Raw genomic sequence first — 13,550 nt, 5'->3', positions numbered from 1 at the left:
AAATAAGAACACCGTGAATTCATTGTCCCAGGAAGGGGAAACTTTATTGACACATGCCTGGGGTCAGATACATCACATTATCACACTGACAGAACCACAGGCACATAGACACAGGCAACAGAGCATGCACAATGTCGGCACTAGTACAGTGTATATCCACCTTTCGCAGCAATGCAGGCTGCTATTCTCCCATGGAGACGATCGTAGAGATGCTGGATGTAGTCCTGTGGAACGGCTTGCCATGCCATTTCCACCTGGCGCCTCAGTTGGACCAGCGTTCGTGCTGGACGTGCAGACCGCGTGAGACGACGCTTCATCCAGTCCCAAACATGCTCAATGGGGGACAGATCCGGAGATCTTGCTGGCCAGGGTAGTTGACTTACACCTTCTAGAGCACGTTGGGTGGCACGGGATACATGCGGACGTGCATTGTCCTGTTGGAACAGCAAGTTCCCTTGCCGGTCTAGAAATGGTAGAACGATGGGTTCGATGACGGTTTGGATGTACCGTGCACTATTCAGTGTCCCCTCGACGATCACCAGTGGTGTACGGCCAGTGTAGGAGATCGCTCCCCACACCATGATGCCGGGTGTTGGCGCTGTGTGCCTCGGTCGTATGCAGTCCTGATTGTGGCGCTCACCTGCACGGCGCCAAACACGCATACGACCATCATTGGCACCAAGGCAGAAGCGACTCTCATCGCTGAAGACGACACGTCTCCATTCGTCCCTCCATTCACGCCTGTCGCGACACCACTGGAGGCGGGCTGCACGATGTTGGGGCGTGAGCGGAAGACGGCCTAACGGTGTGCGGGACCGTAGCCCAGCTTCATGGAGACGGTTGCGAATGGTCCTCGCCGATACCCCAGGAGCAACAGTGTCCCTAATTTGCTGGGAAGTGGCGGTGCGGTCCCCTACGGCACTGCGTAGGATCCTACGGTCTTGGCGTGCATCCGTGCGTCGCTGCGGTCCGGTCCCAGGTCGACGGGCACGTGCACCTTCCGCCGACCACTGGCGACAACATCGGTGTACTGTGGAGACCTCACGCCCCACGTGTTGAGCAATTCGGCGGTACGTCCACCCGGCCTCCCGCATGCCCACTATACGCCCTCGCTCGAAGTCCGTCAACTGCACATACGGTTCACGTCCACGCTGTCGCGGCATGCTACCAGTGTTAAAGACTGCGATGGAGCTCCGTATGCCACGGCAAACTGGCTGACACTGACGGCGGCGGTGCACAAATGCTGCGCAGCTAGCGCCATTCGACGGCCAACACCGCGGTTCCTGGTGTGTCCGCTGTGCCGTGCGTGTGATCATTGCTTGTACAGCCCTCTCGCAGTGTCCGGAGCAAGTATGGTGGGTCTGACACACCGGTGTCAATGTGTTCTTTTTTCCATTTCCAGGAGTGTACAAAGCTCAAAACACAGACCCTGTTTTCTTGTAAGAGCTGAGCTGTATAGACGGTCACTCCTCTGCTGGTTAAAATGGCTCAAATGGCTCTGAGCACTATGGGACTTAACGTCTATGGTCATCAGTCCCCTAGAACTTAGAACTACTTAAACCTAATTAACCTAAGGACAGAACACCCAGTCATCACGATCCTCTGCTGGAGTGATTTGCTGTGCCGCCTTTTGAATGGAGGGCGAGTCTGCCAGTATCGTTATCTATCTGGCGAAAGCTGGCCAAGCCGCACAGCGACACAGCACCAGAATACGTTTACGGGGCGCCCACCTGCTGTTTGGGGCGGACACTGACCTCTGTCCTTTGCCCACTCGCCCTCGAGCTGTGCGCCTTCCCCTTGTTGCGTCCGTGCACCATGCTGTTGATCCTGGTTTACAACAGCGAAGTGCAACCTCCACGTAAGCTTATATTGTCATGTTGGTGATATAACCTTACAGTCACTGCTCTTACTGTTATTAAATCGGAGTAAGATTCGATTGACCTGACCATGATCTGTCGAATTGTAAGTTGGAATTGTATACACAAGGAAATAGAGGTGAGGCAGGTTAGGGAATGCGTGAAGCGTGACGCTTCTCAATACTCAGCATTTGTACAGTCAGTTCCGCAAGAAAGTGTACGCCGTTATATGTATGAAACAAAAGACGCTATTATGAAGATTCGTTTACATGAAAATACAAGTTATTACTAATTGAACAACTACCTAATACTTAATCCAGTGGCCGCCATTATCGACTGTAGCTTGGCACTTTAGCCCTCTCTCCAGTAAATCATCAACGTTTCCTACTTCTAATTATCGTTTGACGCACTTCACAACGAATATCTTTGACTTTCTAACAATTTTAGCAGCAGCTCCATATGTAAGCTTTGGTCCCTTTGGACGATTTACAAGGCATTGCCTCGTGACGTTTCAGATCCTTTCCACTGATTTTAAACTGAACCCGACGAAACAAAACATTCAACTCGGACACTGTTTATCTATACACTGCGCAAATAGACCACTACCAGAGATGTCGCTGAGGACGTTACATTTAAAATTATGGCGTATATTTTCTTGTGGAACTGACTGTAAATATGTGCAAAATTTGTAAACGATAGAATAGGATTGGCGAAAAATCGTATTCACAGTCACAGTTGAAAAATTCAATTACGTAGACTTAAACACCATATCAAAACTAGAACATCAAAACAACTTTGATGAATACAGGATGATTTCCCGAAAACTTATCTCTGTAAGCAGCCGTATCTATGCAAAGTTTAACCCATGCAATATGGACCATTTACACCAATACTACCATTTCGTAGAATATTTGCTGCTCCTCCTGAAGCACGGCGTATCTTGCAGTCTGTGTTTAGGTTTTGCTGCTATTAACTCCCGATGTCAGCCAACATTCTGTTCCTAATAACATATGGGTATTATATTTTCAGTCATTAGTATTAATTATGGGACTTACCATGGATGCTCCCGTAGTTAAATAATGTCGCATTTCAGCTGTCGAAAGTTTTCTGAGAGTGTTATGATTGATGTTCTATTTCATCTGGTAGTTCATCCTTGAGTCCTAAGAGCGGTAGTACAGCTGTACCGTCCCGCCCTGGTAGCAGCTTCCTTCGTGTAGTGCATACTGGATTTATTAAAGGGCTGAGGGGACAGATTGAAAAAAATTAGCATCCGAGAGCAGAGTAGAATTTTGCACCTCGTCTAGACATTTTAAACGATCCAACCAGTAGACAGTCATGGACTTTGGGTCTGACACCGCAAATAGTGGGCTATCTCTATTGTAAACCTTGTATGTTATGCTAGTTGCTTTTATCAATCCAGTGAGACGCTAAAAAGAACTTAGGGTGGTCTCATAACCAATGCGGCAAGCAACACTGACGCCGACAAGAGCCACAATTTGAAGCCAGTAGTGCCAACCGCCTAGTGCATTCAATAGCCGCCGACACAACAACTCGGACAGTACCTCTCGGTAAGCCGGACACCGGCCTTCTTTACAGACCAGCCTGCTGTTACCTAAACATCTGTCACCTAACGTAGGAGCTCCAAACGACGAGCAATTCAAAACTCTGCACTTGTATGAACACGATAGGTAAATCCCTCTCTGCCCCTAAAGACAGGGCATCTCCATCTGGCTCAAATGAACCCCTGGGAGCCCCTTGTACCTGTTGCAAAGGCGCAAAGTGACCTCGGTGCTAAAACTTTCGCCCTCCGCCAAGAGATTATCAAATGCGCCACTGTTCACTATTCGCCTTTCGAGGACAGCCCACTCAGATGTTGTGCATTGGAGGATAAAGCGAAATTTAGGTTTCAAGGCAGATCATATTATTAGAGTGAACTTTGTCCCAAATAAGCAGACATGAAATTAATGGCAAACCTTATTGCAAACGCCACCTTCTCGATCCGCGAGTAGTTGTGCTGTGCAGGGTTCAACGTCTTGGATGCATATGTAATTGGCTCTTAAGAGCTATCCTCATTCCTATGCACCAGAACCACCCTCATCCCAAAGTCTGGCTCTTCGTCCACCAAGACCAATGTATGTTCGGAGGAGAAAGGCGTGAGACGAGAGACGGATTTCAGCATGGTTTTCAATTCGGCAAAAGACTAGTCACAAACAGGAGTCTAGCTTTATGGGATGCCTTTCTCACTCAGGTGATTGAGGTGTCGCACAGTGTGGGCTACTTGGGACAGGTCCCTGCAGTAGTAGTTGACCTTGCTCAGAAACACCTAAAATGCAGAGAAATTCCATAGGCAGGGAAAGGAATCGATGGCAGCGACATTTCGATCAGTAAGCCTTATTCCCTCTTCGGTAAGCCAAGGCCCCAAACACACCAATTCCAGTTGAAAAAAAATCTAAACTCCAAATTGTAACCATGCCTGAGTTCCACTAGCTTGTAATGAGGGCGAGATTGATTTGAAAATTCCATAAGATCCTCCAGATAATTCATAAAATCTGTAATTTTCTGCTTCACTTGCTCCAGAAACCATGGAAAATTCCGGGGCCTCAGGCAATGCCAAATGGGAACTGCTATACTCATAAAATCCTAAAGGTGTGGTGATAACAACGATGTTTGGAAATTTCTCACCTAATGGAAACTGAAGGTAAGCTATCGCAAGGTCGAACAGTGATCTCCCATCCCCCAGCAAGTTTGGTAAGGAGATCTGTCCAGCGAATAGGTTAAGTGTCGATCTTGATTGAACACTCATCGTAGCCTTGAAATCGGCTGTAATCTGCATAAAAATGCTGTGAGACGACATTTGGATGCAATTTTAATAATTTTTCTTTTGTCTTGACCACACCTTTATTTTTCCGACAACTTTCCGTTACTTTAAAATACAGTGGTGTGACAGTCACATAAAATTTTTCACTAAATGCATTGTGTGATAAAGAATGTTGACGTTATACACTGTATCTAATGAACAACTTTAAGCGACTGACACAACACTGACTACGAAAATGACGGAAAGTCGAAACGCGTAAGTTTGTTGGAAAAGTTAAGTGTGGAAAAGACATAAGAAAAGTTATTAAACGCCTTGAAATGACCACATGGTGAAACAGAACCTTTCAGGTTTATAACTAAGATCAGTGGGTTGGCCCATGTGCTAGACTTCACCTGCCTGATAATTCTAGCAGCATGGAGACGAACAAGCTCCTGCTTCAGCGCCGTATGTAAGAACACCGGAATGGATCTGGCGTGGTAAAAACGAGAATGGCTTCCAGCCGAATGGTGATGTGTGGCTGAAAATCCGCTATATAACCCAACTCCTGCTTAAATAGAAATGCAAACGCCGACTAAAGCTGTCCCAGTCCTGGAAAGGGACTAAGATGTATTCTGCATGAGACAGAAAACCCCAAACAGTGTAAATGTGTCGAGGCTGAAATGTCGATGGATGGTCGACTACAAATTACGTAATGAGCCGTGTGACGTGTTTGTAGGCTGCTGTGACCAGGAACTGCCGATGAAGGGGAACGGAACTGTCTGCATACGCCACCAAATGCACTGACGGCAGAGACAATTCGGGCGAGTAGTACATACATTGCCGTACTGTTCAAAGAGACGATGGGCCCCACGTCCAACTGAAAACGGACGTCCTACTGTAAATGAACCATGAAAGGTTTGTCCAGCAGGATTACTGACCAGTGCTTGTATAGTGTCTTGATGCTCTAGTGGGGCAGGATGTCGACCTGCAATACTTCGATCAAAAATGCCTCCCTCTTGCCACAAAGCATGCAGGAACTCCAAGACCTGGACAGCCCACGTGCGACAAGTAACCCAAAGTATCGGTGAGCCAACGGAACGTCACAATCGTATCATGGTGTGGGAGAATTCTCTTGGCTTCTACCTCACGTCATATCGCTGTTGATTAAAAATGACGAAAGTCACAGGAGTAGAACTTCTTTTTAATCTTACTACGAAAATTTTACAGGACAGACTTCACAGTATTTGCTTCTATTGGACAGCGACATCCCTGCCCTGACAGAAACAATCGGATCTCAGAGTGTTAAAACAGATAACACTTGTTGCTAGGAGATGGATGAATGTAGACTTGCCACTAGGCTACTGATGAGGCAAACCTTACTGTCATATGGAAGGATGTCTCCATTTAAGCACTGAGTATAGAGAGAGACCTCCAGCCGCTACCACCACTACCTATTGATTTCATGCTGAGCAATTTTGATATGATGGACCAGCATTGCAAAGACCCATATGGTAGGACACTTAGTTTACTGTCTTCAGGAACGAGCTGTACAACTTCGAGGTTTCACAGCCAGGTACTTGATCTCATAATGCACCCCGGTGAGCTTTCTGGTGTTAGTACCTACTTTTCTGTGAATTTGCTATGCAATGAATACCACTAGCTGCATAGTGGCGGTGATATGAGTTAACAGGGACAGTTGAAAATGTCTGCTCCCACCGGGACACGAACCCGGGATCTCCTTCTTACAAGGCAGACGCTCCATCCATCTGAGCTACAGAGGACACACAGAATCGTGCGACTGCAGGGACTTATCTCTGTCACGCCTCCCGTGAGACCCACATTCCCAGCTTATTGTCCCGCAATATATTCATAGTGCCCCTGCCCATTATACTCATTACTCGCTGCTTTTTGCCGATTCCCGTAAGAGTTCGGGCACAGAAGAAGATGATCAAGTAGCCGACGAGCCTTGGGCGGTCCACTGATCGTGACCGGGCCAAATATCTCATCAAATAAGCGTCAAACGAAAAAACTACAAAGAACGAAACTTGTCTAGCTTGAAGGGGGAAACCAGATGTCGCTATGGTTGGCCCGCTTGATGGCGCTGCCGTAGGTCAAACGGATATCAACTGCGTTTTTTTAAATAGGAACATGCACTTTTTATTACATATTCGTGTACAACGTAAAGCAATATGAATGTTTTAGTTGGACCCCTTTTTTCACTTTGTGATAGATAGCGCTGTAATAGTTACAAACATATGGCTCACAATTATAGACGAACAGTTGGTAACAGGTAGGTTTTTAAATTAAAATATGGAACGTAGTTACGTTTGAACTTTTTATTTCGGTTGTTCCAATGTGATACATGTACCTACGTGAATTTATCATTTCTGAGGACGCATGCTGTTACAGCGTGATTAACTGTAAATACCACATTAATGCAATAGATGCTCAAAATGATGTCCGTCAACCTCAATGCATTTGGCAATACGTGTAACGACATTCGTCTCAATAGCGAGCAGTTCGCCTTTCGTAATGTTCGCACATGCATTGACAATGCGCTGACGTATGTTGTCAGGCTTTGTAGGTGGATCACGGTAGGATATATCCTTCAACTTTCCCCACAGAAAGAAATCCTGGGACGTCAGAGCCGGTGAATGTGCGGGTCATGCTATGGTGCTTCGACGACCAATCCACCTGTCATGAAATATGGTATTCAATACAGCTTCAACCGCACGCGAGCTATTTGCCGGACGTCCATCATGTTGGAAGTACATCGCCATTCTGTCATGCAGTGAAACATCTTGTAGTAACATCGGTAGAACATTACGTAGGAAATCAGCATACATTGCACCATTTAGATTGCCATCGATAAAATGGGAGCCAATTATCGTTCCTCCCATAATGCCGCACCATACATTAACACACCAAGGTCACTGATGTTCCAGTTATCGCAGTCATCGTGGATTTTCCGTTGCCCAATAGTGCATATTATGCCGGTTTACGTTACCGCTGTTGGTGAATGACGCTTCGTCGCTAAACAGAATGCGTGCAGAAAATCTGTCATCGTCCCGTAATTTCTCTTGTTCCAAGTGGCAGAACTGTACACGACGTTCAAAGTCGTCGCCATGCAATTCCTGGTGCACAGAAATATGGTACGAGTGCAATCAATGATGATGTAGCATTCTTATCACCGACGTTTTTGAGATTCACGATTATCGCTCAGTTTGTCTGCTACTGATGTGCGGATTAGCCGCGACAGCAGCAGAAACACCTACTTGGGCATCATCATTCGTTGCAGATCATGGTTGACGTTTCACATGTGGCTGAACACTTCCTGTTTCCATAAATAACGTAACAATCCGGCGAACGGTCCGGACACTTGGATGATGTCGTCCAGGATACCGAGCAGCATCCATAGCACACGCCCGTTGGGCATTTAGATCGCAGTAGTCATACATCTACACGATATCGACCTTTTCCGCAATTGGTAAACGTTCCATTTTAACACGGATAATGTATCAGAAAGAAAATACCGTCCGCACTGGCGAAATATTACGTGATACCACGTACTTATACGTTTGTGACTATTACAGCGTCCTGTATCACAAAGCGAAAAAAGTGGTCCAACTAAAACATTCATATTTCTTTACGTACTACAAGAATATGTAATACAAAATGGGAGTGCCTATTTAAAAAAAACCGCAGTTGATATCCGTTTGACTTATAGCAGTGCAATCTAGCGGGCGAACCATAGCGTCATCTGGTCTCCCCCTCTAAGCTAGACGAGTTTCGTTCTTTGTAGTTTTCTTCGTTTGACGCTTATTTCGTGAGATATTTGGCCCGTTCACTATCAATGGACCTCCCTATACATATATGAAAAACAGATACCATCTTCATACATATTTTTCTATGTTATTTCTATAATAAACTAGCCAAAGTGTCAGTCACTGGTTGTAACCATGAAATATTCTCATAACCATGCTTTCGTCATACTCACCCAGCTGCCAAGGTTAGATATTACAATTACAACGCCTTGTTCTGTTGTTAGAAACTCCTTCAGTTATCTCAGTGGATAACTGATATGTTGAAGTTTCTTCGAAAAAAAAAAAGAGTATTATCGCGATCACTTGTTTTAGTTATAGACAGACGAGTCATACTGACATTAATATATCTGTGTACGTGATACCCTCATTTTCATGTCTGATTGGGCTATCCCTATCAATTACAATTTCAGTAAGATGTTTCAATTTGTGTGATACTATTAATATAGCTAAGAGCGTGGCTTAGTACCCATATTTTTATGTTTCATTGGGCTGCCACTACCAATTACCATTACGTTACTTTATTTATTTATTTATTGTTCAGTGGGATCAAATTAAGGAGAAGTCTCCATGGTCATGGAACGAGTCAATACATGAAATTATAACACGATAGTAGGAACAGATAAAATGAAATATAATAAACATATTCAGGTGACAAGTCGTAAGTTTAAACAAAGAAAATCAATAATATAACACTAGAATTTGCTTAATTTTTTAGCTCTTCGAGGAACTCCTCAACAGGATAGAAGGAGTGAGCCATGAGGAAACTCTTCAGTTTAGACTTAAAGGGTTTGGGCTGCTGCTAAGATTTTTGAGTTCTTGTGGTAGCTTACTGAAAATGGACGCAGCAGAATACTGCACTCCTTTCTGCACAAGAATCAAGGAAGTGCATTCCACATGCAGATTTGATTTCTGCCTAGTATTAACTGAGTGAAAGCTGCTAACTCTTGGGAATAGGCTAATATTGCTAACAACAAACGACATTAAAGAAAATATATACTGTGAGGGCAATGTCAGAATTCCCAGACTATTGAATAGGGGTCGACAAGAGGTTCTCGAACTTAACAGCACATATAGCTCGAACAGCCCGTTTTTGAGCCAAAAATACCCTTTTTGAATCAGAAGAATTACCCCAAAAAATAATACCATACGACATAAGAGTATGAAAATATGCGAAGTAGACTACTTTTCGTGTTGAAGTGTCACTTATTTCAGATACTGTTCTAATGGTAAACAAAGGAGCATTTAGTTTCTGAACAAGATCCTGGACATGAGATTTCCACAACAGCTTACTATCTATCCGAACGCCTAGGAACTTGAACTGTTCCGTCTCGCTTATAATATGCCCATCCTGTCTGATCAAAATATCGGTTCGTGTTGAAATGTGAGTTAGAAACTGTAAAAACTGAGTGTTACTGTGATTTAGCATCAAATTATTTTCCACAAGCTGCGAACTTATTTCATGAACTAGATTATTTGATGCTGTTTCAATATCACACACAAGATCCTTCACTACCAAGCTGGTGTCATCAGCAAACAGAAATATTTTAGAACCACCTGTAATACTAGAAGGCATATCATTTATATAAATAAGAAACAGCAGTGGTCCCAGAACCGACCCTTGGGGAACGCCCCACTTAACAGTGCCCCATTGGGACTGAACATCACTATCACTCTCTATATTGCGGAGAATTACCTTCTGCTTTCTGTTCTTAAAGTAATAGGCGAACCAATTGTAAGCTACTCCCCTTACTCCATAATGGTCCAACTTCTGCAGTAATATTTTGTGGTCAACACAGTCAAAAGCCTTCGTTAAATCAAAGAAAGCACCTAGCGTTCGCAATCTTTTATTTAATCCGTCCAAAACCTCACAGAGAAAAGAGAATATAGTATTTTCAGTTGTTAAACCATTTCTAAAACCAAACTGAACATTTGACAGCAAACTATGTGAATTTAAATGCTCCAGTAACCTTCTCGATAACTGTAGCAAACACCGATGGCATAGAAATAGGTCTAAAATTGTCAACATTGTCTCTATCTCCCTCTTTATAAAGTGGCTTCACTACCGAGTACTTTAATCAGTCAGGAAACCGACCACTCCTAAAGGAAAAGTTACAGATATGGCTAAGTACTGGGCTAACATACACAAAACAATCCAGTATTCTGCTAGATACCCCTTCATATCCATGAGAGTTCTTGGTCTTTAGTGATTTATTTATTAGCTTAATCTCCCTCTTGTCAGTACCATGGAGGAGCATTTCAGTTAACAGTCTCGGAACACTTTTTTCTAAGAGCGCTATATGATTCCCATTATCAGTAACACGGACATTCCCACTACGCACTGACTCTATATCCTCGACCTGTCTCTGCAGACCAGCCACTTCCTTTACGACTAACCATATGGTTTTAATTTTATCCTGAGACTTAGCTATTCTATCTGCATACTACATACTTTTTGCCTTCCTAATAACATTTTTAAGCACCTTACAATATTGTTTGTAATGGGCTGCTGCATTTAGATTTTGACTGTTTCTAACGTTTTGATATAATTGCCACTTTGTTCTACAAGATATTCTTATCCCTCTAGTTAGCCACCCAGGCTGCCTGTTTGTGCTAGTACCCTGTTTTGAACGTTCTAACGGGAAAGCAACTTTCAAAGAGCACGAGAAAAGTCTTGAGAAAAGCATTATATTTATCGTCTACTGTATCAGCGCTATAAACATCTTGCCAGTCTTGTCCCTTGATAAGGTTTACAAAGGTCTCTACAGCAACTGGAATAGCTTTCCTAAACAGTTGATGACTAAATTTAACACGTGTTGCAGCACAAAAATCTTTTAGAGTTAACATTTGTGCATCATGATCTGAAAGGCCATTCACCTTTTTGCCAACAGAATGCCCTTCTAGTAATGAGGAATGAACAAAAATGTTGTCTGTGGTTGTTCTACTGTTCCTTTGCACTCTCGTTGGAAAGAATACGGTTTGCATAAGATTATATGAATTAAGGAGGTCTACCAGCATCCATTTCCTTGCACAATCACTTATACAATTAATATTGAAGTCAACACATATAACTAACTGTTTGTATTTCCTGTAAAGTGAACCAAGTACCTCCTCTAGCTTTAGCAACAATGTTGTGAAATCGGAGTCTGGGGATCTATAAATAACAACAGTAAGAAGTTTAGCTCCATTAAATTTAACCACACCTGCACAACATTCAAACACCTTTTCAGTGCAGTACTTTGAAACATCAGTTGACTCAAATGGGATGCCGTTTTTCACATACATGGCAACTCCCCCACACCGCAAAGAGCTCCTAGAAAAGCTGCCAGCCTACCTGTATCCTGGTAAAGAAAGCCTCTGAAATGTCTCCTTATTTAAGAAGTGTTCAGATATACCAATAATTTCAGAGTCACAATCTATAAGCAGTTCACTAACTTTATCTCTAATATCTTGTATATTTTGATGAAATATACTAATTCCCTCATTACTCGGATACCTAAGCTTTGTCGAAAGTGGCTCCTTTGTTAGAGAGACTTCCCTTAAGCAGGAATACCTATCAGCTGACTTCAGTCTAATAAAGGTGCAGCTCTAACACCCACTACTGCAGGAATTTCCCCATGAGTGATCCCACCACTCCCACCTATGCTGTCATCAATAAGCTTTGCCAACCTCCCCTTCCCATATCTGTTAAGGTGCAGGCCATGTTTAGTGAAACCCGTCATGCTGATAGACTCCACCGACACCACTGAAATGTGACCCATGCTTTCTGTCATCAGCGCACCCCCAAGTCTCATGTTATTACGCCTGACGGCTGTATTAAGATGAGGCCGATCGTAACGCTGAAACAGTTCCACGAAATGCACATTCGTGTTGCCAGTCTGAGTGGCTATCTTTTCCAGGTCACCATCTATGTCATACTCCCCATCCCTATCAATACTATTACCAGCCCCACCCACAATCACTACCTGACCCTCTTCCCTACATTACCCCCCTATGTTAACAGTCACCTGAGCCAATCCTGCATAAGGCTTCAAAATGCTGGTGACCTGGTACTCACTCCCCAACGCTTCCTGCAACTGCTGGCCTACACCTCTGCCATGAGAACTACCTAACAGCAGAACCTTCTTCTTCCTCTTCGACTTTGCAACTGTCCTAGCCACCGTAACTACTGAGGTCTGCTGCTTACTTCCTACATCTACAGCTGCTAGAGATTCCTCTCCACTAGACTCTGACAGTTGGTCATATCTATTGCAAACACCAATAGTAAAACTATCTGAAAATCTTCTTCTCCTATCAGATCTCTTGAAAACAGCCAGCTCTCATTTCCCAACCCCCTTCTCCCTCCTCATCCTATCTAGCTCCTCCTGTGCGTTTTTCAACTGCACCTGAAGGGCACAGATCTTACGCTCTTGTTCCTCTATCAACTTACTCTTGCAACATAATCTGCAGTTCCAGGAGAGGCTCTCACCAGAATGCCGACTGGCTTCCCCACTGCATTTCCCCGGTGAAAATACTTCGAACAAGTCTCACACCGCAATCCATTACTCACGAACCTAAAGCAAAGCCCACACTTCTCACTCATGGTAAAATGTTACAGTTGTTGAAACAAGAAAGCTACTTTATCTAAGTTCCGCGACTACAATAAGAAGATGTTAAAAACCTGACTACAATAATCACAAACTTACTCTACAAGGGAAGTAACTACTATTATTAACAATATTAATCAACAACAAATGAGAATATAACAAAATACTAACACAGAAAGAGAATCAAACGTCTAATGACACAGTAACGAAACTGAAAACAGTTCCCAAAAGGTTCTCCTGAAATTATTTCACCATAAAACACCACAAACACCGATTGAAGACTACTAAAGATCCTAAATGAACCACTTTACACAAACAATTAATTAGTACTTAGCTTTTGATGCGCCGCTACAGCTGCAACTGGTCAGCGCGGAACGTAAACACAGGCAAGAGGTTAAGTTGCTCGATACGAAACACAAATATCAGGTCACAACACAAGAAGGGCAGAGGTGAATGAAGAAACCACTAATAAGTCACTTATATAGTAAAT

This window comes from Schistocerca piceifrons, chromosome 4, assembly GCF_021461385.2.
Source record: "Schistocerca piceifrons isolate TAMUIC-IGC-003096 chromosome 4, iqSchPice1.1, whole genome shotgun sequence".
Lineage (NCBI taxonomy): Eukaryota > Metazoa > Arthropoda > Insecta > Orthoptera > Acrididae > Schistocerca > Schistocerca piceifrons.
Note: the sequence above shows the minus strand (reverse complement) of the source record.